The sequence below is a fragment of the Marmota monax genome, unplaced genomic scaffold, assembly GCF_021218885.2.
Source record: "Marmota monax isolate L192 unplaced genomic scaffold, Marmota_monax_Labrador192_F-V1.1 WCK01_AAM20220418_F8-fsc01137, whole genome shotgun sequence".
NCBI classification, from domain to species: Eukaryota; Metazoa; Chordata; class Mammalia; order Rodentia; family Sciuridae; genus Marmota; species Marmota monax.
The window spans coordinates 14,394-39,994 of NW_026695163.1; the positions used below are offsets into that span (position 1 = coordinate 14,394).

The 25,601-nt window shown below is 42.6% G+C and overlaps 1 long non-coding RNA gene across 2 annotated transcripts; it reads left to right on the forward strand.

Annotated features, from left to right (window-relative positions):
• Window positions 1–16,997: 16,997 nt before the first annotated feature.
• Window positions 16,998–25,323, forward strand: LOC124081860 (uncharacterized). 2 transcript variants are annotated; one of them, XR_006848163.2, is made up of 5 exons: window positions 16,998–17,370; window positions 18,643–18,828; window positions 20,434–20,525; window positions 22,252–22,397; window positions 22,712–25,323. It is a non-coding gene; the product is annotated as an uncharacterized LOC124081860 (long non-coding RNA). The 2 variants fall into 2 exon arrangements; XR_006848162.2 differs by having other exon boundaries at window positions 22,252–22,358.
• The last annotated feature ends 278 nt before the right edge of the window (window positions 25,324–25,601 follow it).

Consider the following 25,601-nt stretch of genomic DNA (forward strand, 5'->3'; position numbering starts at 1 on the left):
AATCTAACTTTAAACTTAAAGCTAACACTGACCTATCCCTAACCTAACCCTAAAACTAACCCTAATTGTAACCCTAGTTCTTATATTTGTCATTGCCCTAACCCTAGCCTTAAATCTCACACAAAAACTAGCCCTAATCTGAGCCCTAAACCTAGCTTTAACTCTAACCATAACCCTAACCCTCACCCTAAACCTACGTCTAACCCTATCTCTTACCCTAAGCAAAACCCTCACCTTAATGGTAACCCTTGACCTATTCCTAATTCTTAGGCTGAACAAATATTAACCCTATTAATAGTCCTAACACTAGATTTAATTCTAGCTCTAACCCTATCCAAAACCCTGAACCTAACCCTGACCCTTATTCTGACCGTAACACAAACCAGAGGTCTAAACCTGACCGTAACCCTAAACCAAACCCTAACACTAGCCCTACTGGTAAACATATGCCTAAACCTAAACCTACCATTATCCCTAGATCTAAACCTAATTCAAAATCTACCCTTAAGTTTAGCTCTAGACCTAAACAAAAACCTAGCCTTAGCCCTCACAATAACCCTTAAACTAACCAAAACAGTACCTCTACCTCTAGACCTAAGCCTAGTCTAATTCTGGCCATAACCTTAACCCAAACACTGTCCCTTTCTATAACACAAATCCTAGCTCTAAATTTTATGCTAACCCAAAATCTAGCCATAACCCTAACAATAAACCTAGCCATAACCCTAACTCTAGGCCTCACATTACATATAGCCCTAATGTTAGCCCCAAACCTCACACAAAACCTAGTTCTAAGCGTAACCTGAACCCTAGCCCTAGACCTAACCCTAAACCTAACCCTGTCTTGATGCTAATCCTAGCTAAAACCCTATCCCTTGCCCAAATATAATCTAGACCTAACCTTAACCCTAAACCAAACCCTAACCCTAGTCTTTATCCTAACCATAACCAAGGCCAAACCCTGGTTCTAACTCTATCCATTACTCTAAACATAATCTAAGCCTAATGATAAACTTAGCTCTAAACTTAACCCAGCCCTAAACCTAGATTTCACATTAACCCTAACCATTGCCCTAGCCCTAAACATAGCTCAAACCCTAACACTTACCTTAAACCTAACCATAACACTAAACCTAGGCTTAACCCTAACCCTAACCCTAGCCCTAATCCTAACCATAACCCTAGCTTTAAACCTATCCATTAACCTAAACATAAGCCTAATCCAAATGCTAACCCTAGGCCTAACTCTAAACCTATCTTTAACACTAACGCTATCTATTTCCTAAAACTAACCTGAACACTAAACCTAACCATATTAGTTACTCTAACCCAATCCCTAAACCTAATGCTAAATCAAGCCCTAAACCTAAACCATAACCTAAACCAAACCCTAAACAAGACACTTACCCTAACAATACACCTAGCTTTAAACCGGACCCTTTCCCGAAACCTAACCCTTACAATATACCTAACTACCAACCTAACCTCAACACTATCCCTAAGTGTAACCTGAACTGACATTAGCCATAGACCTAATTCTCGCCCTAAACCTAACACAAACCCAAGCCCTCAGCCTAGCCCTAAACCTGGCCTTCATCCTAACCTGAAACCTAACCCTACCCCAATTCCTAATTTCAACCCTCGCCCTAGTTCTGAACCTAGTTATAACCACATCCCTTCCCCTAACCCTAACCCTAATCCTAATCCAACAATAACACTAATGCTAACCCTAACCCTAACACTAACACTAACCCTAGCTCTAATCCTAGCCCTAATTTAGGGCTAATCGTAACCCTAACTCTAACCCTACCCCTAAGACTAACTCTAGGTCTTGCCCTAGACCTATTTCTGGTACTAACTCTATCTGTTACCATAACCCTAACACTAGCCCTAACCTAACCCCTAAACTTAGCCCAAGTCCTAACCCTAGATCTAAACATAACTCTAAATATAACCCTAAACCTAAGCCTGAACCTCACCCTACCACTAGCCCTAACACTATCGCTAATCCTAAAACTGGTTCTAAATCTAGCTGTAACTCTAAAACAAAACTGAGCCCTAGCCCTAACCCTAACACTAACCTAACTGTAACCTCAGACCAGACATTAGACCTAGCCCTAATTCTTGCCCTAACCCTAACACAAAACCTAACTCTACACCTACCAATAACTCTAGCCTTATTTCTAGTGTTATCCCTAACCCTAAAACTAAACTGACATTGACTCTGACCCTAACACTAACCCTATTTCAAATCATCACTCTAATCATAACCTAACCCTAACACTAGTCCTAGCCCTAACTCTAACCCTAAAACTAGCCCTAATCGTAACCGTAGTTCTTATATTAGCCATAGCCCTACCCTAACCCTAACATAACCTAAAACCTAGCCCTAACCCTAACCCCAACACCAGCTTTAACCCTAACCTAACTCTAAACCTAATCCTAACCCTAGCCTTAATCCTAACCATAACCCAAGCCCTAACTCTAGCTCTAATCCTCTCAATTACCTTAACCCTAACCCTAACCCTAATACTAATCCTAAGATAACCCTAACTCTATCAATAACCCAAACTCTATTCATTACCATAAACCTAACCTTAACCCTAAACCTAACCATATCCATTAACCTAACCCTAAACATAATCCTAACCTAATTTGAGCCCTAACCCTAAACCTTAACCCAAACAAACCATAACCGTTACTCTGACCCTAATAATACCCCTATCTCCAAAAGTGACCCTAACCTTCAACCTAAACTTTACACTATACATAGCCATAAATCTAGTCCTGAAACTATCCCTAACCGTAACCCTAGACCTAAGATTAGTCCTAACCCTAATGTTAGCCCTTATGCTTAAACAAAACAAAACAAAACAAAACAAACAAACAAACAAACAAAAACTTAATCATGGCCCAAAACCTAGCCTTAATCCGAACCCTAACCCTATCACTTGGCCTAACCCTAAAGTGAAGCCTCACCCTAGCCCTTAACCTACCTATAATATTATACCATACCCTAACCTGAATTCTAACCCTAGCCCTAAACCAAGGCCTAGCCCTAATACTAAACCTAGCTCTAATCCTAGACCTAATTTAGCCCTAACCCTAAATCTAATCATATCCCTAGCCCTAAGACTAACTCTAACTCTTGCCCTAGGCCTAGCCCTAGTTCTAACATTATCCCTTACCATGACCCAAAGCCTAGCCCTAACCCTAGTCCCAAAATTAGCCCTAGCCCTAAACCGAGATCTAACCCTCACTCTAAGTCTAAACCTAACCTAAAACCTAAACCTCACCCTAACACTAGCCCTAATCCTAATGCTAATTTGAAAACTATCCCTCACCATAGCCATAGCATTCAAGCAAAACTGAGCTACAGCTCTAATCTAATCCTAAACTTTAACCTAAACCAAAACCTAACACTTTGCCTAGCCATTACCCTAGCCCTACTTTGAGTCCTAAACCTAACCATACAACTAAGAATGACCCTGACACTGATCCTAAAACTAACCTTAGCTCTAAACATCACCTTTACCCTAAACCTAACCCGAACACTAAACCTAGCCCTAACCTTAATCCTAAAACTAGCCCTAATCATAATGCCAGGTCTTACATTAGCAAGAGCCCTAACCCTAACACAAAACCTAGCCTTAATCTGAATCCTAACCCTAGCTTTAACCCTAACCCTAACCCTAGCTCTAACCCTATCCCTTACCCTATGCCAACCCTCATCCTAATGCTACCCTAGTCCTAAACCTAATCCTTAGCCTAACCCAAACCCTAACTCTATTACTAGTCCTAACCCTAGGCCTCATTCTATCTCTAACCCTAACCCAAACCCTAAGCCTATCCCTGAACCTTATTCTGACCCTAACACTAACCCTAGGTCTAAGCCTGACCCTAACCCTAAACCAAACACTAACACTAGCCCTATGGGTAAACCTATACCTAAACCTAACCATAACATTAACACTAGACCTAAACTTAATCCTAAATATAGCCATAAATCGAGCCATAGCCCTAAACATAAACCTAGCTCCAGCACTAACAATAACCATTAGTCTAACACAATGACTAACAATACCCCTAGAACTAACCTGAGTAAAATTGTGCTCCTAACCGTAATTCCAATGTAACCTGAACACTGACCCTTACCCTAACACAAACCCTAGCTCTATACCTTATCCTAACCAAAAACATACCCGAACACTAGACCTATCCATAACCCTAACCTGAAAACTAGCCATAACCATAATCCTAGTTCTTATATTACCCATAGTCCTAACACTAGCCATAAACCTCCTCCCAAAACCTAGCCCTAAATGTAGCACTAAAACTAGCTATAAGCCTAATCCTAACCTTAGCCCTAGCCCTAACCCTCACACTTGCCTAGCCCTAAACTTAGATCAAACTCTTACCCTAAATGTAACCCTAACCCTAACCCTAACCCTTGCCCTAATCTTAACTGTAACCATAGCACAAATCCTACCTCAAAATCTATCCATTACCTTAAATATAAAGCTAACAATAATGCTAACCCTAGCCCTAACTCTAACCCTAATTCTAACTATAGCCCTGACTGTAACCCTAAACCTCACCCTAGCCCTAACCATAAACACTTAACCTAAACCTAACCCTAACACTAACCCTAGGCCTAACCCTAACCCTAGTCCTAATCCTAACTTTAATCCAATCCCTAACACTAGCACTAACTCTATCCATTACCCTACACATAAGCCTATCCCAAATGCTAACCCTAGGCTAAACCTAGCACTAACCCTAAAACTAACCCTATACATTACTCTATACCTAACCTGAACCCCAAAACTAATCCTATTCATTACTCTAACCCTATCCCTAATGCTAATTTGAGCCCTAACACTAATCCTTAACTTAAAGTAAACCCTAACCTGAAATTTGACCCTAATAATATACCTAGCTCTAAACCTGACCCTTACCCTAAACCCAACCCTTACACTAGACCTAGCCATAAACCTAACCCTAACCATGAACCTAGACCTGACATTAGTCCTAGCCCTAATTCTAGCTCTTACCCTAACACAAAACCTAGCCCTCATCCTAGCCCTAAACCTAGCCTTAATCCTAATCCAAACCCTCACCCTGGCTCTATCCCTAATTTTAACCTTCAACCGAGCCCTGAACCTAACTATAAGCCCATCACATCCCCTAAAACTAACCCTAACTCTAACAATTACACAAACCCTAACCCTAGCCTTAACCATAGGCCTAACACTAACACTAACTCTAACGCTAATCCTAGCCCTAATTTAGCCCAAACCCTAACCCTACCCCTAACCCTAGTCCTAAGACTAACTCACTCTCACCCTAGCCCTATTTTTATATCTAACCCTATCCGTTACCTTAGCCCTAACCTCATTGTAGCCATAGCCCTCACCCTAGATCTAACCATAATTCTAAATCTAACCCTAAATTTAAGCCTAAACCTCACCCTACCACTAGCCCTAATACCATTGCTAATCCTAAAACTAGCCCTAACCCTAGTCCTAGCCCTAAAACAAAACTGAGCCATTGCTCTAACAAAAACCTTAACCTAAACCAAACCCTAATCCTACAACTAGCAATAACCCTATCTCTAATTCAAGTCCTAGGCCTAAAACTAATCATAGCTCTAAATATGGCCCTAACCCTAAAGCTAATGCTGACACTAGACCAGCCCAAATCCCATCCCTAAAACTAACCCTAATCATAAACATAGTTCTTACATTGGCCTTAGCCCTAACTCTAGCCTTAACCCTAACACAAAATAGCCCTCATCTGAGCCCTAACATTAGATTTAACACTAACCCTAACCCTAGTCCTAAACCTAACCCTAACTCTAGCCCTAACCGTATCCCTTACCCTAAGCCAAACCCTATCCATAATGCTAACCCGAGTCCTAATCCTAATCCTTAGACTAACCCTATTTCTAGTCCTAACACAAGCACTCATTCTAGATCTAATTCTAACCCCAAACCTAACCCTATCCTTCACCCTTATTCTGACACTAACACTAATTATAGGTCTAAACCTGAACCTAACCTTAAACCGAACCCTGAAACAAGCCTTATAGTAAGTAACCTTATACCTAAACCTTACCCTAACACTAGCCCTAAACCTAAACCATATCCTAAATCTAGCAATAACTCTAGCCCTAGACCTAAACAAAACTTAGTCCTAGCCCTAACAATAACCCTTAACCTAAAACAAACACTAACCCTACCCCTAAACCTAACCTTGTCCTAATTATGGCTTTCACCCTAACCCTAACTCTAACCTGAACACTGACCGTGCCTTTAACAGTAAACCTATCTCTAAACCTGAGCCTAACCATCATCTAAACCTAACACTAGACCTAGCCATAACTCTAACCCTAATACTAGCCCTAATCATAACCCTAGCTCTTATATTACCCATAGCCTTAACCCTAGGCCTAAACCTAACACAAAACCTATATCTTATCCTAGGCCTTAACCTAGCCTTAGGCGTAAACCTAACACAAACCGTAGCCAAAACCCTACCCTAATCCTCGCCTTAGTTTTAACCCTGGCTCAAAACATAACCCTTACCCTAAATATAAACCTACACCTATCCCTAAATCTAACTCTAAACCTAGCCCTAATCCTAACCTTAACTCTAGCACTAAACCTAGCTCTAAAGATACCCATTACCCTAAACAGAACCCTAACTCTATTGATAACCCTAGGCCTAACCCTAAACCTAAACCTAACCAAAAAACTAATCCTAGACCTAACCCTAAACCTCACCCTCACCATAGACCTAACCCTAGCTCAAAACCTATCGCTTATCATAAACCTAACCATAACCATAGCCCTAACCATAAGCCTAAACCTCAATCTAACTCTAACCATTAACCTAAACCTACATCTAATCTTATCCATTACCCTAACACTAACACTACCCCTAAAGATGACCATAGCCCTAATCCTAACCCTAAACATAACCATACTGTAATCTTATCCCTAGACCTAACCCTAAACCTAACCCTCGCCCTAGCCCTAAACCAAGCTCAAAATACAACTCTTTCACTAAACATAAACCTAACCCTAACCCTGGATCTAACCTTAACCCTAACCCTAACTCAAGACTTATTTCTAACCATAAACCTAGCCCTAAGCTTAGCTCTAACCATATCCATTATCCTAACCATAACCCTGACCCTAATGCTAACTCTAGACCTATTGCTAACCCTAACCTTATCAATTACTCTAAACCTAAACTGAAGCCTTAACAAAAACCTATTATTACCCTAACCCTGATCCTAAAGCTAATTAGAGCCCTAACACTAAACCCTAACCTCAAACAAACTATAACCCTAAACCTAACCATTACACTAGACCTATCCATAAAACATTCTAAATCTATCCCCAACTCTAACCTTAGACCTGACATTAGCACTAGCCCAAATCCTAGCTCTAACCCTAACACAAACCCCAGGGCTTATCCTAGCCCTAAACCTAGCCTTAATCCTAACCCTAACCCTAATCTTAGGCCTAACCCTAACACTAATCCTAGCCCTAATCTTAGCCCTAACCCTAGCCCTAAGCTTAACCTTAATTTACACCTATCCCTAAACTTAGCCCTAACCCTAGCCCTAAGACTAACTCTAACTCTCACTCTTGCCCCATCCCTAGTTCTAAACCTATAACTTACTGGAACAATAATCCTAGCCCTAACCCTAGCCCCATCCTTAGCCCTAGCCCTAACCCAGATCTAACTCTAACTCTAAATCTAACTTTAACCCTAAGCCTAAACCTAAACCTAAAACTAGCCTAACCTTAATGCTAATCCTAAAACTAGCCCTAATCCTAGCCCTAGCCCTAAAACTAATCCCAGATACAGCACTAAACCTAACCCTTAACTTAAACCAAACCCTAAGCCTAACCCTAAACTTAGCCCTAATTTGAGTTTTAAGCTGAACCCAAAACTAACCCTGACACTGAATCCGACCATAACACTAACTCTACCTCTAAATGTCACCCTAACCCTAAACCTAAACCTAACACTAGACCTAGCCCCAACCTTAAACCTAAATTTAGCTTTAAATGTAACCCTGGTACTTACAGTAGCCGTAACCCTAACCCCAGCACTAACTTAACACAGAACCTAGCCCTAATTCAAGACCTAAGCCAAGCTTTAACCCTAACAGTAACCCTAATCCTAGTCCTAATCAGAACCATAACCCTAGCCCTAACCCTAGCTCTAACCCTATCTATCACCATAACTATAACCCTAACACTAATGCTAACCTTAGGCCTAAACCTAACCCTATCCCTAATCCTAACCCTATCCATTACCCTCAACAAAACCTAAACCCTAAACCTCACCTATCATTACCCTAACCCTAACATAATGCTAATTCAAGCCCTAAATTTAAACCATAGCCTATCCCAAACCCTAACCAAGGCCCTGACCGCAATAATACCCCTAGCTCTAAACCTGACCTAAAATTAAACATAACCCTTACACTACCTGTATCCTTAAACATAACCATAATTCTATCTTTAACCATAACTCTAGACCTGATATTCGTCCTAGCCCTAATCCTAGCCCTACCCTAAAACAAATCCTAGCCCTCATCCTAACCCTAAAACCAGCCTTAATCATAACCCTAACCCTAACCATAGGCCTAACCCTAATTCTAACCCTCACCCAACCTCTAAACCTAGCTATAATGCCAATCCTTACCCTAAACTTAACCCTAACCCTAAACCTAATGCTAGGCCTAGGCTGAACAATAACCCTAGCCCTAATTCTAGCCCTAATTTAACCCTATCCCTAACCCTAACCCTAGCCCTAAGACTAACTCTAACTTTCACACTAGCCCTATCCCTAGTTCTAACCCTATCCATTACTGTAACTCTAACCCTAGCTCTAACCCTAGCCATAAACCTTGCCCTGTCCTTATTCCTAGCCATAACCCTAGATCTATCCCTAACTCTAAATCTAACACTAACCCTAAGCCTAAACCTAACATAAACACTAGCCTTAACACTAACGCTACTCGTCAAACTAGCCCTAACCCTGACCCTAGCAGTAAATCAAAACCAAGCAATAGACCTAATACTAAACCTTAACTTAAACCAAATTCTAATACTACACCTAGACCTAAGCCTAGCCCTAATTCGAGTCCAACCTTAACCTGAATACTAACCCTGACTCTGACTCATATCCTAACACTCACCCTAGCTCTAAACACCATCCTAACCTTAAACCAAACACTTAAAGTAACCCTAGCCATAATTTGAGTCCTAACCTTAACCTTAAAACTAACCCTGACCCTGACTACTAACCTAACACTAACACTAATTCTAAATATCACCCTAGCCTTAAACATAATCCTAACACTAGAGGTCTAACTCCTAACCATAACCCTAAAATTAACCCTAATTGTAACCCTAGTTCTTACATTAGCTGTTACTCTAACCCAAGCCCTAATCCTAACACAAAAATTAGCCCTAATCTTAGCTCTAAACCTAGCTTTCACCCTAACCATAGCCCTAACCCTAGCTCTAACTCTATCCCTTACCCTAAGCCAAACCCTAACACTAATTCTAATCCTAATTCTAACCCTAATCCTTAACCTAACCCAAACATTAATCCTATTACTAGTCCTAACTCTAGCCCTCATTCTAGCTCTAACCATAACCCAAACCCTAACCCTAACCCTGAATCTTATTCTGACCCTAACAATAATTGTAGGTCTAAACCTGAACCTAACCCTAAACCAAACTCTAACACTAGCCCTAGACCTAAACCTAATCCTAAATCTAGCCATAACTCTAGCCCTAGACCTAAAGAAAAACCTAGACCTTGCCCTAATAATAACCCTTAGCCTAAGCCAAACACTAACTCTTCCCCTAGACCTAATCCTAGTCCTAATTCTGGCTTTAATTCTAACCATAATCCTAATCTGAACACTGACCCTGACATTATCCCTAGCTCTAAACATCACCCTAACCCTGAAACTATACCTAGCACTAACATTAACCCTAAAAGTAGCCCTAATCATAACAAGTTCTTAATTTAGCCATAGCCCTAACCTATTGAAAAACCTAGCTCTAATCCAATCCCTACCCTATTTTTAACTCTAAAGCTAACCCTAACGCTAAGCATAGCCCTAAACCTAAGCCTAAGCCTAACCTTAGATCCAATCCTAAGCATAACACTAGCCCTAACCTTAGCTCTAACCTTTTTCATTACCCCAAGGATAACCCTAACCCTTATGCTAACCCTAGGCCAAACCCTAATCCTATGCCCATCCCTAACCCTATCCATTACCCTACAGCTAACTTGAACCCTAAACCTAAAACTATTGTTAAGCTATCACTAAACCTAATGTTAATTCAAGCCCTAAACATAAACCATAACCTAACCTTAACCCTAACCCTGACCCTAATAATACCCCTAGCTCTAAACCTGACCCTAACCATAAACCTAACCCTTACAATAGACCTAGATATAAACCTAACCCTAATGCTATCCCTAACTCTAACCCTAAACCTGACATTAGCCCTAGCTCTAATCCTAGTCCTAACCCTAACACAAACCTTAACCCACATCCTAGACATAATCCTTGCCTTCATCATAACCCTAACCCTAACCCTAATTCTAACCCTCACCCTATCCCTAAAACTAGGTATAAACACATCCCTTACCCTAAACCTAACTCTAATCCAAACACTAACACTAAACCTAGCCCTAACCCTAGGCCTAACTCTAACATTAACACTTGCCCTAATCCCAGACTTAACTTAGCCCTATCCCTAACACTAAACATAACCCTAGCCCTAAGACTAACTATAACTCTTACCTTAGACCTATAGGGTAGTACTAAACTTTTTCCTTACCATTACCCTAAACCTAGACCTAATCTTAGCCCTAACCCTAGCCCTAGCCCTAAAACAAAACCGAGTTATAGCCCTAATCTTAACCCTTAACCTAAACCAAACCCTAACCTTATACCTAGCCCTAACCCTATCCATAAACCTATCCCTAATTCTAGTCCTAACCTGAAAACTAACCCTGACCCTGACTCTGAGCCTAACACTAAACCTAGCTCTAAAATCATTGTAACCTTAAATCTAACCCTAACACTAGACCTAGCCTTAACCCTAACTTCATAACTAGCGCTAGTCATAACCTTACTTTGTGCATTAGCCATGGTCCTAACCCTAGCCCTAACCTAACCCAAAACCTAGCCTTAATCAGAGTCCTTATCCTAGCTTTAACCCTTAACTTAAACCTAACACTAACCCAAACAAAATCCCTAATTCTATACATAACCCTAGCCCTAAACTTAGGTCTAACTCTATCCAATACCCTAATGATAACCCTAACCCTTGTGCTAAACATAGGCCTAACCCTAACCTAACCCATTACACTAAACCACAACTAAACCTTAAACCTAACCCTGCCATTACCCTAACCCTAAATCTAATGCTGATTTGATCCCTAAACTTAAACCCTATCCTAACCCAAACCCTAACCTTGATTCTGACCCTAATAATATCCTTAGCTTTAAAACTGACCATTACACTAAACCTAACCCTTACACTGGACCAAGCCATAAACCTAACACTAAATGTATCCCTAATTGTAACCCTATACCTGACATTAGACCTAGACCTAATACTAGCCCTTAACCTTATACAAACACTAGCCCTCAACCTAGCCCTAAACCCTAGCCTTTATCATAACCTTAACCCTAACCCTGGCCCTAACCCTAATACTAACCCTCGCCAAGCCCTCAATCTTGCTATAACCCATTCCTTTAAACTAAATGTAACCTTAACTCTAACCCTAAACCTAGGCCTAAACCTAACACTAACCCTAGCCCTAATTTAGCCCTATCCCTAACTATAACCCTAAACCTAGCCATAAGACGAACTCTCTCACACTAGCCCTATCACTAGTTCTAACCCTATTCCTTACCATAAACATAACCCTAGCCCTAACCATTGTCCTAACCCTTGCCCTATCCTTAGCCCTAGCACTAACCATAGATCAACACCTATCTCTAAATCTAACCCTAATCTGAAGCCTAAGCCTAACCCATACACTAGCCCTAAGCCTAAAACTCATCTTAAAACTAGCCCTAACCCTGGCCATAGCCTAAAACAAAACTGAGCCATACCTCTAACACTAATCCTTAAACTAAATGAAACCCTAACCATACACCTACCCCTAACCCTAGACCTAATTAGAGTTTTAAGCCGAACCCTAAAACTAACTCTGACCCTGACTCTGACACTAATATTAACCCCAGCTCTAAACATCACCCTGACCTTAAACCTAACCCTAACACTCAACCTAGCCCTAACCTTAATCCTAAAATCAGCCCCAAATGTAACTCTAGTACTTACATTAGCCATAACCTTAACCATAGCACTAAATTAACCTGAATCCTAGCCATAATCTGAGCCCTATCCTGAGCTTTAAACCTAAACCAAGCCCCAATCATAACCCTAGCCCTAATCATAACCATAACCCTAGCCCCAACCCTAGTTTAACCCTATACATTACCATAAACATAACCCTAACCCTAATGCTAACCCTAGGTCTGAACCTAAAGCTATCTCTAATCTTATTTTTATCCATAACCCTAAACCTAACCTGGGCCCAAATACTAACCCTATCATTACTCTAACCCTAACCCTAACGCTAATTCAATCCCTAACTTTAGACCTTAACCTATTCCAAACCTTAACCCAGACCTTGTCCATAAAAATACCCCTAGCCCTAATCCTGACCCTACCCCTAAATCTAACCCTTACACTAGACGTAGCCATAATCCTAAACATAAAATTATCTTTAAACATAATTCGAGACCTGAAATTAGCCGTACCCCAAAACCTAGCCCTAACCCTAAAACAAACATTAGCCCTCATCCCAGCACTAAACCTATCCTTAATCATAACCATAACCGTAACCCAAGCTCCAACCCAATTCTAAATATCACCCTACCTCTAAACCTAGCTATAGCATTCTCTCTTTACTTAAATTTAATACTAAGACCCTACTCTATATTTAAGCTGAACAGTAACCATAGACCTAATCCTAGCCCTAATTTATCCATTTCCCTAACCCAAGCCCTAAGACTAACTCTAACTCACACCAGCTCTATCCCTAGTTCTAATCCTATTACATACTATAATTTGACCCTAGCCCTAACCCTGGCCCTATCCTCAGTCCTAACCCTAAACCTAGATATAACCCTAAATCTAAATCTAACCCTGAACCTAAGCTTAAGCCTAACACTAACACTAGCCCTAACCCTAACACTAATCATAAAATTAGCACTAACCCTAACCCTAGCAGTAACACAAAACCAAGCAATAGCCCTAACCCTAAACATTAACTTAAGACACAGTAACACTACATCTAGACCTAACCCTAGCCCTAAATTCGACTCCTAACCCTAACCTTAAAAGTAACCCTGACACAGACTCGTATCCTAAAGCTTACCCTAGCTCTAGACCCCATCCTAACCCTAAAGAAAAGCCTAACAGTAACCCTATCGCTAATTCGAGTCCGAACCCTAACCCTGACCATGACTCATATCCTAACATTAACCCTAGCTCTAAATATCACCCTAACCTTAAAGCTAACCCTAACACTAGACCTACCCCTACCCCTAACCCTAAAACTAACCCTAATTGTAACCCTAGTTCTAAAATTAGCCAATGCCCCAACCCTAGCCCTAACCCTACAACAAATCAAGCAGTAATCCAAGCTCTACACCTAGCTTTAACCCTAACACTAACTCTAACCCTAACCCTAGCTCTAACCTTATTCCTTACCCAAAGTAAAACCCTAACCCTCATGGTAACCCTAGACCTATCCCTAATCCTTAGGCTAACCAAAATACTAAGCCCATTAATAGTTCTAAATCTAGCCCTCATTTTAGCTCTAATCCTATCCCAAACTCTAATGCTAACCCTGACCATTATTCTGACCCTAACATTAAACTTAGGTCTAAACCTGACCCTAACCTTAGACCAAACTCTAACACTGGCACTACCGATAAACTTATTCCTAAACCTAACTCTACCACTAGCCTTAGACCTAAATCTAATTCTAAATCTAGCCTTAGCCCTAGACCTAAACAAAAACCTAGTCCTAGCCCTAACAATAACCCTTACCCTAACCCAAACACTACCCCTACCCCTAGACCTAAACCTAGTCCTAATTCTGGCTATAACCCTAACTCTAACTCTAACTCTAACCTGAACACTGACCAGCCTTTAACATTAACCCTACCTCTAATCCTGAGCCTAACTGAAAATATAAACCTAACATTAGACCTAGCCATAACTTTAACCCTAAAACTAGCCCTACTCATATCCCTAGTTCTTACATTACCCACAGCCCTAAGCCTAGGCCTAAACCCAACACAAAACCTAGAGCTAATCCTAGGCCTTAACCTAGCCCTAAGCATAACCCTAACCCTAACCCTAGCCCTAGTCCTAACTTAACCCTAGGCTTAGTCCCAACCCTAGCTCAAAGCCTAACACTTACCATAAATATAAACCTAGAAATATCCATAAATCTAACCCTAATCCTAGCCCTAATCCTAACCTTAACCCTAGCCCTAACCCTGACTCTAAATCTTCAAAATACACTAAACCTAACCCTAAACCTATTGGTAACCCTAGCCTTAACCCTAACCATAACCCTAACCCTAACCAGAAAACTAAACCTAGACCTAACCCTAAACCTAACACTCGCTATAACCCTAACCCTAGCTCAAAACCTAACCCTTACCATAAACCTAAACATAACCATAGCCCTAACCTTAACCCTAGACTTAAATCTAACCCTAACCCTAACCCTAAACCTAAATCTAACCATATCCATTACACTAAACCTAACCCTAACCCTAATGATAATCCTAGCCCTAACCCTAACTCTAACCCTAAAATTAGCAATTCTATTCCAAAGCTGAAGCATTCAGAAGCATATTTATCCGAAAGTACTGTTTGAGACAACAGGGAAATATACATGTACTGAACTACCTCCCCAAATTATTTGGTCAGATTTCTTTGATACTGCACAAGATTCATCTGTTAGCTTGCCCCACTAGGCGCACTTAATTTGGGACTTCTATGATAAAACGTTCTCTAAACAGATTAGGGTTTGTTTTAGGTTTAGAGTAAGGGCTAGGTTTAAACCTAGTGTTAGGTTTAGAGTCATGTATCTTTGATAATGGGCAAGATTCATATTTTACCTAGCCTCAAAATGTTCTCTGGTTTGGGCCTTCTTGGTTCAATGGTTTGCTGTCAGGAACAGTTTGTATTTTAAGGTTTCACTTAATTTTGAACTATTTTGTTGAAGAGCAATGGAGCATGAAATCAAACAGGGTTGGTGCTAGCTGCTTGAAACTGCACACAATCAATTCTCTGTGGGCACTCTCTGGTTTGTTCCTTGTTGCTCTCAGGTGAAACATGCAAAGCAACTTTATTTCAGAGCACTTTTGGAGAAATAAAGGAAATATGCATATACTGAAACACTTCCCCCAATTATTTGCTCAGATTTCTTTGATATTGTGAAGGATTCATCAGTTATCTTGCCCCACTAGGCTCCATTAGTTTGGGACTTCTATGATCAAAGGTTCTCTAAACAGGCTAGGGTGAGCTGTAGGGTTACGATTAAGGATAGATCTAGTGTTAGGTTTACAGTACTTTTGTTCAAATTTCTTTGATACTAGGCAGGATTTATCTTTTACCTAGCCTTCCTATCTTATCCTGGTTTGGGCCTTCTAGGTTCACTGGTTTGCTGTCAGTATTTCAGTATTTTTTTTTTTAATTTCACTTCATTTTGACCTATATGGGTAAGTGGAAATGGAGCTGGAAATCAAACAAGGTTTTGGCTAGCTGCTTGAAACTTCACACTCTCAATCAGTTCTCTGTGAGGACACTCTGGTTTTATCCTTGTGAAAGTATCCCAAAGGTGAGGCATGCAAAAATAACACTAGGCGAGGGCATTTTAGGAGACACCAGGAAAACATGCATATACTGAACTACTTCCCCCAATCATTTGGTCAGATTTCTTTCATACTGGGCAGGGTTCATCTGTTAGCTTGCCCCACTAGGCTCCTTATCTTTGAGACTTCTATGATCAAAGGTACTCTAAACAGGTTAGGTTACAGTTAGGTCTAGTGTTAGGGTTAGAGTTTGTCTTGTTCAAATTTCTTTGATACTGGGCAGGATACATTTTTACCTAGCCACCTTACTATGTTCCCCAGATTTCGGCCTTCTCAGTTCAATTCTTTGCTGACAGGAACAATTTGTATTTTATGGATTCACTTCATTTTGATCTACATGGGTAAATGGACATGGAGCTGGAAATCAAACAAGGTTGGTGCTAACTGCTTAAAACTTCACACACTCAATCAGTTCTCTGTGGGCACTCTCCGGTTTGTTCCTTGTGTAATGAATAATAAGCTGAAGCATGCAATATGGATTTATCTGAGAACACTTTAGGAGAAAACAGGGAAATATGCATGTACAGAAATAGCTAACCCAATTATTTTGTCAGATTTCTTTGAAACTGCCCATGATTCATCTGTAAGCTTGCCCCAATAGACTCCCCAATTTTGAAACTTCTATGATCAAATTTTCTCTAAAGATTAGGTTTAGGGTTAGAATTAGTGTTAGGACTAGGTTTAGACCAGGTGTTAGGGTTAGAGTTAGTTTTTTTTTTTTAATTTCTGTGATACTGGGCAGGATTCACCTTTTTTCCTATTTTGACTATACTCCAAATGTTTGGGCCTCCTACATAAAAGGGTTTTCTCTCAGGAACAGTTTCAATTTTCGTTTCTCTTCTTTTTGCCCTATAGGGGTGAATGAAAATGAAGCTGGAAATCAAACAGGGTTTGTGCTAGCTACTTGTGAAAGGTTAATAAAATAGGTACTTGTCATTCCGTTTTTCTGTATGCTTAATTGAATACTGTTGAAATCCTGAGAACTGTTTGCTAATCTTGTTCCCAGAATGTGCTGTCCCCAACTGCCAAACTGCAGAATGCACTCCCTCACTTGGTTGCAGGCAAACTGCCCACTCGCCCTGACCAGTCAATGAACTTCCCTCCCTGCCCTCTCCAAGAAAACTATATAAGCTCTGCTTAAGCTGTTCCCAGTGCTCTATCTCTCTTTGTTCTAGTGAGCCCTGAGCCCCAGCATGCTGGTCTCCAAATAAACCCTTTTTGCTGTTGCATGAGACAGTCTCTTGGTGGTCTCTTCCTCCGATGTTTCGCTGGTCCCTTACATTTGGTGCATTGCCCGGGAAGTGCGCATCGCCGGACAGGGAGACCCCAACAGACTCCTTTGGGGGGTAAGTAAGGCGCCTCTTCTTCTTCTTCTTCTTCATCTCCTCCTTCTTCTCCTTGTTTTTCCTTTGCGATCGCTCACAGCTTGGTTTTTGGCTCAGTGGAGAGCGTGAGCTCTCAGAGCCTTTCTGGTTTTTCAGTTTGGGTTGGCAAAGTGTGTTTGCCAGCGGAGAGCGTGAGCTCCCCCTGGCGGTGGTGGACAGACGTGTCCTGAAGCCACAGGCCACATTCTTCAAGGGACGCCTTGAAGGACTCTGGGAGGGACGGAAGTGCCCTCATCTGGGATGGAAGTGCCCTCATCTGGTATATTCTGCTTCCAACCCATCTGTTCTTGCCGGCAATTCTTTCTCTCAGGTTGAATTCACTGTCTGTTTTTAATCTTTGCCTCTGAACTTGTGTTACACGTTTACTGTGTGTGTCTGTGTTTGTGTCACGTTTGTATTGTCCCTGTCTTTTTTCAAGTAACTTTCATTTTCATTTTCAAGTAACTGACCCTTGATCACTGGACTGAAGTCCACTTAAGGACTCAGAATCTTTCTTTTTCAGTAAAATGCCGGACTTGGCAGACTCTCTGTGCCTTAGAATGGCCCACCTTTGGAGCTGGATGGCCTCCAGAAGGATCTTTCTACTCCCCACTAATTTGAAAAGTCAAAGATATTGTTTTTTAGCCGGGGACACATAGCCATCCAGATCAACAGCCATATATCTTAACTTGGCAGGACCTCTGTGAATCTCCTCCATGGGTGAAGCCTTTTCTTGTCCCTGTCCCCGCTCCTACTCCTCCCCCCATGATTCTATCTCTCAAACCCTCTGCTCCTCCTCCACCCTCTGTTCTCCCCGAGTCTCAAGATTTGACTCTACTGGACTCTCCTCCCTTTCCTTATCCCCTGCCTTTGTTCCCCAACCTCCAACACCCTCTAAGTGATTCTCCTGCTGCTGACTCAGCCTCTCCACCATTGGAGGAAGTTAAGCCAGCCCAGCACCCTCCAGATGACTTCCCCGAGGCACACATAGCCCCTCCTCCCCTGGAGGAAGCTGGCCCGGCTAAAGGAACTCGCTGGCAGCGAATGATTAAAAACCCTGAAGCCCCCGTGATACTTCCCCTCCGTCTTTATGGGCCAATGATAGAGGATGGCCATGGTGGAGAAATGCAAGCCTACCAGTATTGGCCTTTCTCCTCTTCAGATCTATATAACTGGAAAAATAACAATCCCCCTTTTTCCAAGGACCCCACCCGGCTCTCAGGTCTGATTGAGTCATTGATGTTTTCACACCAGCCTACTTGGGATGACTGCCAGCAACCCTTAGGCACTCTCTTCATGACAGAGGAATGAGAGAGAATCCTCCTGGAAGCTAGAAAAAAAATATCCTCGGACCAGATGAGTGACCAACATAACTTCCCAACATAATCGAAGCCAACTTCCCCTTGAACCGACCAAACTGGGACCCCAACACCTTTGAAGGTAGGGAGCATCTGTCCACTTATCACCAGGCTCTAATAGTGGGTCTCTGAGCAGCCGCTAGATGGCCAACTAATTTGGCCAAGGTAAGAGAGATTATTCAAGGGCCTAATGAATCTCCCTCTATGTTTCTGGAGAGAATTATGGAGGCATATAGGAGATATACTCCTTTTGATCCTCAGGCAGAGGATCAAAAGGCATCTGTCAAGATGGCCTTTATTGGGCAAGCTGCCCTGGATATTAAAAGAATGTTACAATGCTTAGATGGATTACAAGATATGACTCTGAGAGATTTAGTCAGAGAAGCCAAGAAGTTATACTATAAGAGAGAAACTGAGGAAGAGAAGGAACAAAGGAGGGAGAAAGAAAGGGAGAAAAGGGAGGATAAAAGAAGCAAAAGACAGACTGAGGCATTGACTAAGGTCCTGGTCACAACAACAAATAGGCCAGTAGTTAAGAGACAGGGAGACAGAAAGGGATACCTGGGCCCACGCCAGAAGCCACCACCTCTGGCCTCAGATCAATGTGCCTACTGTAGAGAAAAAGGACACTGTACCAAATAGTGCCCTAGGAAGAAACAGCCACGCCAGCCAGCCATTCTAACTCTGGAGGATGACTAGGAAAGTAAGGGCTCGGATCCCCTCCCTGAGCTCAGGGTAACTTTTGATGTGGAGGGGACCCCAGTAAACTTTGAAGTGGATACAGGGGCAGTATACTCAGCCCTTAAGGACCCATTGGGCCCTCTATCTACTAAAAGATCTCTAGTTCAAGGGACTAACGGCAGTAAATATCGGGCTTGGACAACTAAGAGGACCATGGACCTGGGAAAAGGAAAAGTCCATCACTCCTTCCTAGTGATCCCAGAATGCCCGGCCCCATTGATGGGCAGAGATCTGCTCACCAAGCTCTGGGCCAGAATAACTTTTAACCCTGAAGGCCCCCAAATGGAATTTCTAAATCTTTCAGTAAAAACTCCTATAGTCATGGCTTTAACTATGTCAGTAGAAGATGAACATCAACTCTTCACACCCCCCATGACTGATCAAACAGGCAAGCTATCCCAGAAATGGATAACAGATTACCCAGATGCCTGGGTAGAAACTGCTGGGTTAGGCCTAGCCATAAAACAACCTCCAATAATGGTGGAGTTAAAAACCTCAGCCTCCCCAATTAATATTAAACCATATCCTCTGAGCAAAGAAGCTAAAGATGGGATAAGGCCCCATATTCAGAAATATCTGGCCTTAGGGGTCCTAAGGCCCTGTCAATCGGCCTGGAACACTCCCCTGCTACCAGTAAAAAAGCCAGGAACCGGGGACTATTGCCCGGTTCAAGACCTAAGAGAGATCAACAACAAAATGCAGGACATTCACCCCACAGTACCTAATCCGTACAATCTGCTTAGCACCCTGAACCCTGAGCGAAAATGGTATACTGTCCTGGACTTAAAAGATGCTTTCTTTTGCTTGGCTCTGCATAAAGATAGTCAGCTGCTGTTTGCTTTTGAGTGGGTAGACCAAGAAACCGAATGTCTGGTCAACTAACTTGGACCAGACTCCCACAGGGGTTCAAAAACTCCCCCACTCTCTTTGATGAATCCCTCCACAGAGATCTCAACAACTTCAAAACCATGCACCCTGAAGTCACCCTACTCCAATATGTGGATGACCTGCTACTGGCAGCAGACACCAAGGAAAACTGTGAGTCTGGGACCCAAGCACTACTATCTGAGCTTGCTCAACTTGGGTATAGAGCTTCTGTCAAAAAGGCCCAAATTTGCCAGCAAGAAGTAATCTTCGTGGGCTATTCCCTTAGGGGCAGTAAACAATGGCTCACTGAGCCCAGAAAACAAACTGTTGTGCAGATACCACCCCCATCTAATAGGAGGCACCTCAGAGAGTTTCTTGGGACTGCTGGCTTTTGCAGGTTATGGATACCTGGGTTTGTATCCTTAGCTGTTCCTTTATACCCGTTGTTAAAGGGAAATGCCCAATTCCAATGGAACCCTGAGCACCAACAAGCTTTTGATAACATCCAAAGGGCACTGCTATCTGCTCTGGCCTTAGCACTCCTGGATGTAGAAAAAGCCTTTACTCTCTACATTGAGGAAAAGAAAGGGATAGCACGAGGAGTGCTCACTCAGACTCTAAGACCCTGGAGAAGGCCTATAGCCTACTTATCTAAAAATCTGGACCCAGTGGCTAGTGGATGGCTCCATTGCCTAAAAGCTATAGCAGCGGTGGCCCTACTAATCAAGGATGCTGATAAGTTAACACTGGGGCAGAAGCTAAACATTATAGCCCCCCATGCCCTAGAGATCATCATCCTCCAGTCACCAGACAGATGGCTATCAAACTCTAGAATAACACACTATCAGAGCCTGTTGCTTGACAAGGACAGAATAATACTGGGACCCCCCCACCCCACTTAACCCAGCTGCACTACTACCTGAACAATCATCAGAACCCGTCACTCATGACTGTCAACATATACTGGCAGAAGAAACCAGTATACGACGGGATTTAAAGGATCAGCCACTGCCCCACCCTGAGGTCATATGGTTCACTGATGGCAGCAGCTTTCTCCAGGACAGTAAGCAGTGGGCTGGGGCAGCAATAGTTAGCAGAACTAAAGTCATCTGGTCCTCTAGCCTCCCGAAGGGAACATCGGCTCAAAAGGCAGAGCTGATCGCCCTCACAAAGGCATTAGAACTAGTGGCAGGCAAAAAGTCCACCATATACACAGATAGCCGCTATGCCTTCGCTACCGCTCATATACATGGGGCTATCTACCAGCAAAGGGGACTATTAACCTCTGCAGGAAAAGAAATAAAAAACAGAGATGAGATCCTCTGCCTCCTCTCAGCAGTGCAAAGCCCTAAAGAACTAGCTATAGTGCACTGTCCACGACACCAGAAAGGAAACGATCCTGTAGCGGTCGGGAACAGGAGGGCGGATGAAGAGGCTAAATTGGCAGCCCTAAACGGAGTAACCATGTTAACGCTTTCCACATGGGGGGAATATGAGTAAGGAGATTTAACTACATCAGAGCACACCGACAACTTAACATCTAAGGACACTGACACTGAACTCCTTGACTACACTGAGCCCAGCTTGCAATTTCAGAAAGCCCTACACTACGTTAAAAATGTACATCAACTCACTTTGAACTTTCTTGGTTCAAAGAAACTGCAGGCATTCCTAAAGGATAAAGAACAGAGTTTTCCACTAACCGCCTCACAGCGAAAGGAAATAGCTGAACGAGTAACAAAAGCCTGTCGGGCCTGTCAATTGGTTAATGCTTACCCCGCCAAGCTTCCTGTAGGAAGGCGCCTTCGAGGGACCAGACCAGGACAATTTTGGGAAGCGGTCTTTACTGAAATTAAGCCAGCAAGGTATGGACTTAAATATCTCCTAATCGTTGTAGATACATTTTCAGGATGGATAGAAGCCTTCCCCACAAAAAGAGAAATGGTGCAAATGGTGGTCAAGAAGATCCTGGAAGATATTTTTCCAAGATACGGCCTGCCTAAGGTAATAGGGTCTGATAATGGACCGGCGTTCGTGGCCCAGGTAAGTCAGGGGTTAGCCAGGACCCTGGAGATTAATTGGAGGTTACATTGCACTTATAGACCCCAGAGCTCAGGAAAAATAGAAAGAATGAATAGAACCATTAAAGAGACCTTGACGAAATTAAGCTTGGAGACCGGCATAAAAGATTGGACTATGCTCCTGCCTTATGCACTGTTTCGTGCAAGAAATACTCCCTCTGTTTCTTTGTGTAACCTCACCCCCTATGAAATTCTCTATGGTGCCCCTCCTCCAGTAAGGGACCTGACCCCAACTCTAAGACCTAACGATTCCTTTCACACCCCCTTGCTTGACAGACTTAAAGCTCTTGAAAGAACCCAGCGATACCTGTGAAAACAGCTGGCCACTTCCTACCAACCTGGAGACGAAGGGACTCCACATCGATATCAATTGGGGAACTTCGTCTACGTAAGATGACATCAGGTGTCATCCCTAGAACCCCGCTGGAAAGGACCATACCAGGTGCTACTTATAACACCTACAGCGGTAAAGGTAGACGGAATCACTTCCTGGATCCAGGCCTCTCATGTCAAGCCTGCGCCCTGTCCAGACTCTGGCTGGAAATTGGAAAAGACTGGTAACCCTCTCAAATTGCGTATTCGCCATGTGGATATGGCTATGGATTCTCCCCATGATCACCAGTAGTCCTAACCCTCATCCTCCCGTTCAGCAGCGATGGCTGATCACAAATCCTACTGGACAGGAAGTATGGTCTATCTCGCATACAGCCCCCTTAGGGACCTGGTGGCCATCTCTTCACCCAGACATTTGTCAGCTGGCTATAGGCCTTTCCTATTGGGACATCCCTGATGAAAAAGATCCCACTAAAATTCCATTAAATCCCTTCCGTACCATAGATAATGGAAACAAACATTATGGATGTAGGGACATGCAAGCCAGATGTAGGTTGGCTAGCCTGGATTATTATGTTTGCCCGGCGGACTATCGAAACTGCAAACAGTCACAGCTGTGTGGGGGAAAAGCCGACTTCTTCTGTAAGTCATGGGGATGTGAGCATACAGGGGCTGTCTGGTGGAACCCAAACTCCCCTGATAGTCTGATTCGGGTAAAAAGAAATAATACTAAGTTAAATCCCAAACAATGTCTCCCATTTAAACGGAGCCCCCAAGCGGGGACTTCTGGACTAGTTGACCCTACTCCATGTGACACAAATAGCCTATGCAACCCCCTAAATATAACCTTCACCTCCAAAGGAAGAAACCAAAATATCTGGGTATGACTTTCAGGAAAAACCTATGGAATGCAATTTTACACCACAGGATATGATTTTGGCCTTTGGTTCACTATCAGGTTTGAGAGAAAAGAAATTCCCTTGGCCATAGGGCCCAATCCCCTCAAGCCAGGAATTGGGCCTCATAGACAACCCAAACCTAAATCTACAAGGGCCCTTTCACTTTCCCATACTCCTCAAGTTTCACCTTCATTTACTTCCCCAATCCAGAGTGAAGTCAACCCTTTCCCCTGGGGGCTAATTGAAGGAGCCTTTGCGGTGCTGAATTTCACACAACCAGACCTCACTCAGTCTTGTTGGCTCTGTCTCTCCTCTGCTCCTCCTTACTATAAAGGGATAGCAATTAATGGGACTGATGCAGTAAAAGCGCAGAGTTCCTCCTGTAATTGGGGTGAAAATCCTAATTTAACCCTCCCAGAAGTAACCGGGGCAGGCTTATGTATAGGGTCTCCACCTAAAAGTAAACAACACTTATGTACCCAGATAAAAAATATTGGCATCACACAGGGTTTCCTTACTCCTGAAAATGGAACTTTGTGGGCATGTGACACAGGGTTAACTCCTTGAATTTCAGCCCAGATATTTAACAGCTCTGTAAATTATTGTGTAATGGTGCAGATGTTTCCCAGAGTGCTCTATCATGATGCAGGTTCATTTGAAGATCAAATAGGGGTGCATACAATCCAGTTTTACCGGGAACCTGTATCCCCCACTTTAGCAATCTTATTAGGAATGGGAATTGCTGCAGGGGTGGGCACAGGGACCACTGCCCCGGTCCATGGGACACAACAAATGACCCAATTAGAAAGAGCAATGGACCAAAACTTAAAGATATTAGAAACATCCATCAAAGCTTTGCAGGAATCTTTAACCTCTCTCTCTCTGAAGTTGTTTTACAGAACAGGCGAGGGTTGGGCCTCCTCTTCATGAGAGAAGAGGGCCTTTGTGCTGCATTGAGGGAAGAATGTTGTTTTTATGCCGACCATACTGGAGTTGTAAAAGAATCTATGAGCAAACTAAGAAGACGCCTTGAAGAGAGTCAGAGAGAGAGAGAGAGAGGCCCAAAAAGGGTGGTATGAGTCTTGGTTCACACAGTCCCCCTGGTTAACTACGCTTTTATCAGCCCTGGCCGGTCCTTTAATAATTCTTATATTGTTGCTAACTCTAGCACCCTGTTTGCTCAACCGTGTAGTTTCCTTTCTCCAAGCCCAAATTGGACAAGTCAAACTTATGGTAATCAGACAACAATATACCCCACTAGCAGACACAGAATGTGACACCCCCAATGATCACTTTTATGATTAAAAGTAGCCAGAAGAAGAAGTGGGGAATGAATGGTTAATAAAATAGGTACTTGTCATTCCGTTTTTCTGTATGTTTAACAAAACACTGTTGAAATCCTGAGAACTGTTTGCTAATCTTGTTCCCAGAATGTGCTGTCCCCAACTGCCAAACTGCAGAATGCACTCCTTCACTTGGTTGCAGGCAAACTGCCCACTCGCCTTGACCCGTCAATGAACTTCCCTCCCTGCCCTCTCCAAGAAAACTATATAAGTTCTGCTTAAGCTGTTCCCAATGCTCTATCTCTCTTTGCTCTAGAGAGCTCTGAGCCCCAGCATGCTGGTATCCAAATAAACCCTTTTTGCTGTTGCATGAGACAGTCTCTTGGTGGTCTCATCCTCCAACGTTTCGCTGGTCCCTTACACTTGAAACTTCACACACTCAATCAGTTCTCAGTGAATATTCTCTGGTTTGTTTCCTGTGAAGTATCCCTAAGCTGAAGTAGAAAGAAACAGCTTTATCTCTGAGTGCTTTAGGAGCAAGCAAAATACACATGTACTGAAAGAGCTTTGAATTTATTTTGGTCAGTTTACTTTGATACTGTACAGGATTCATCTTTGACCAACCTTAGTAGGCTCCCCAAGTTTGGGCCA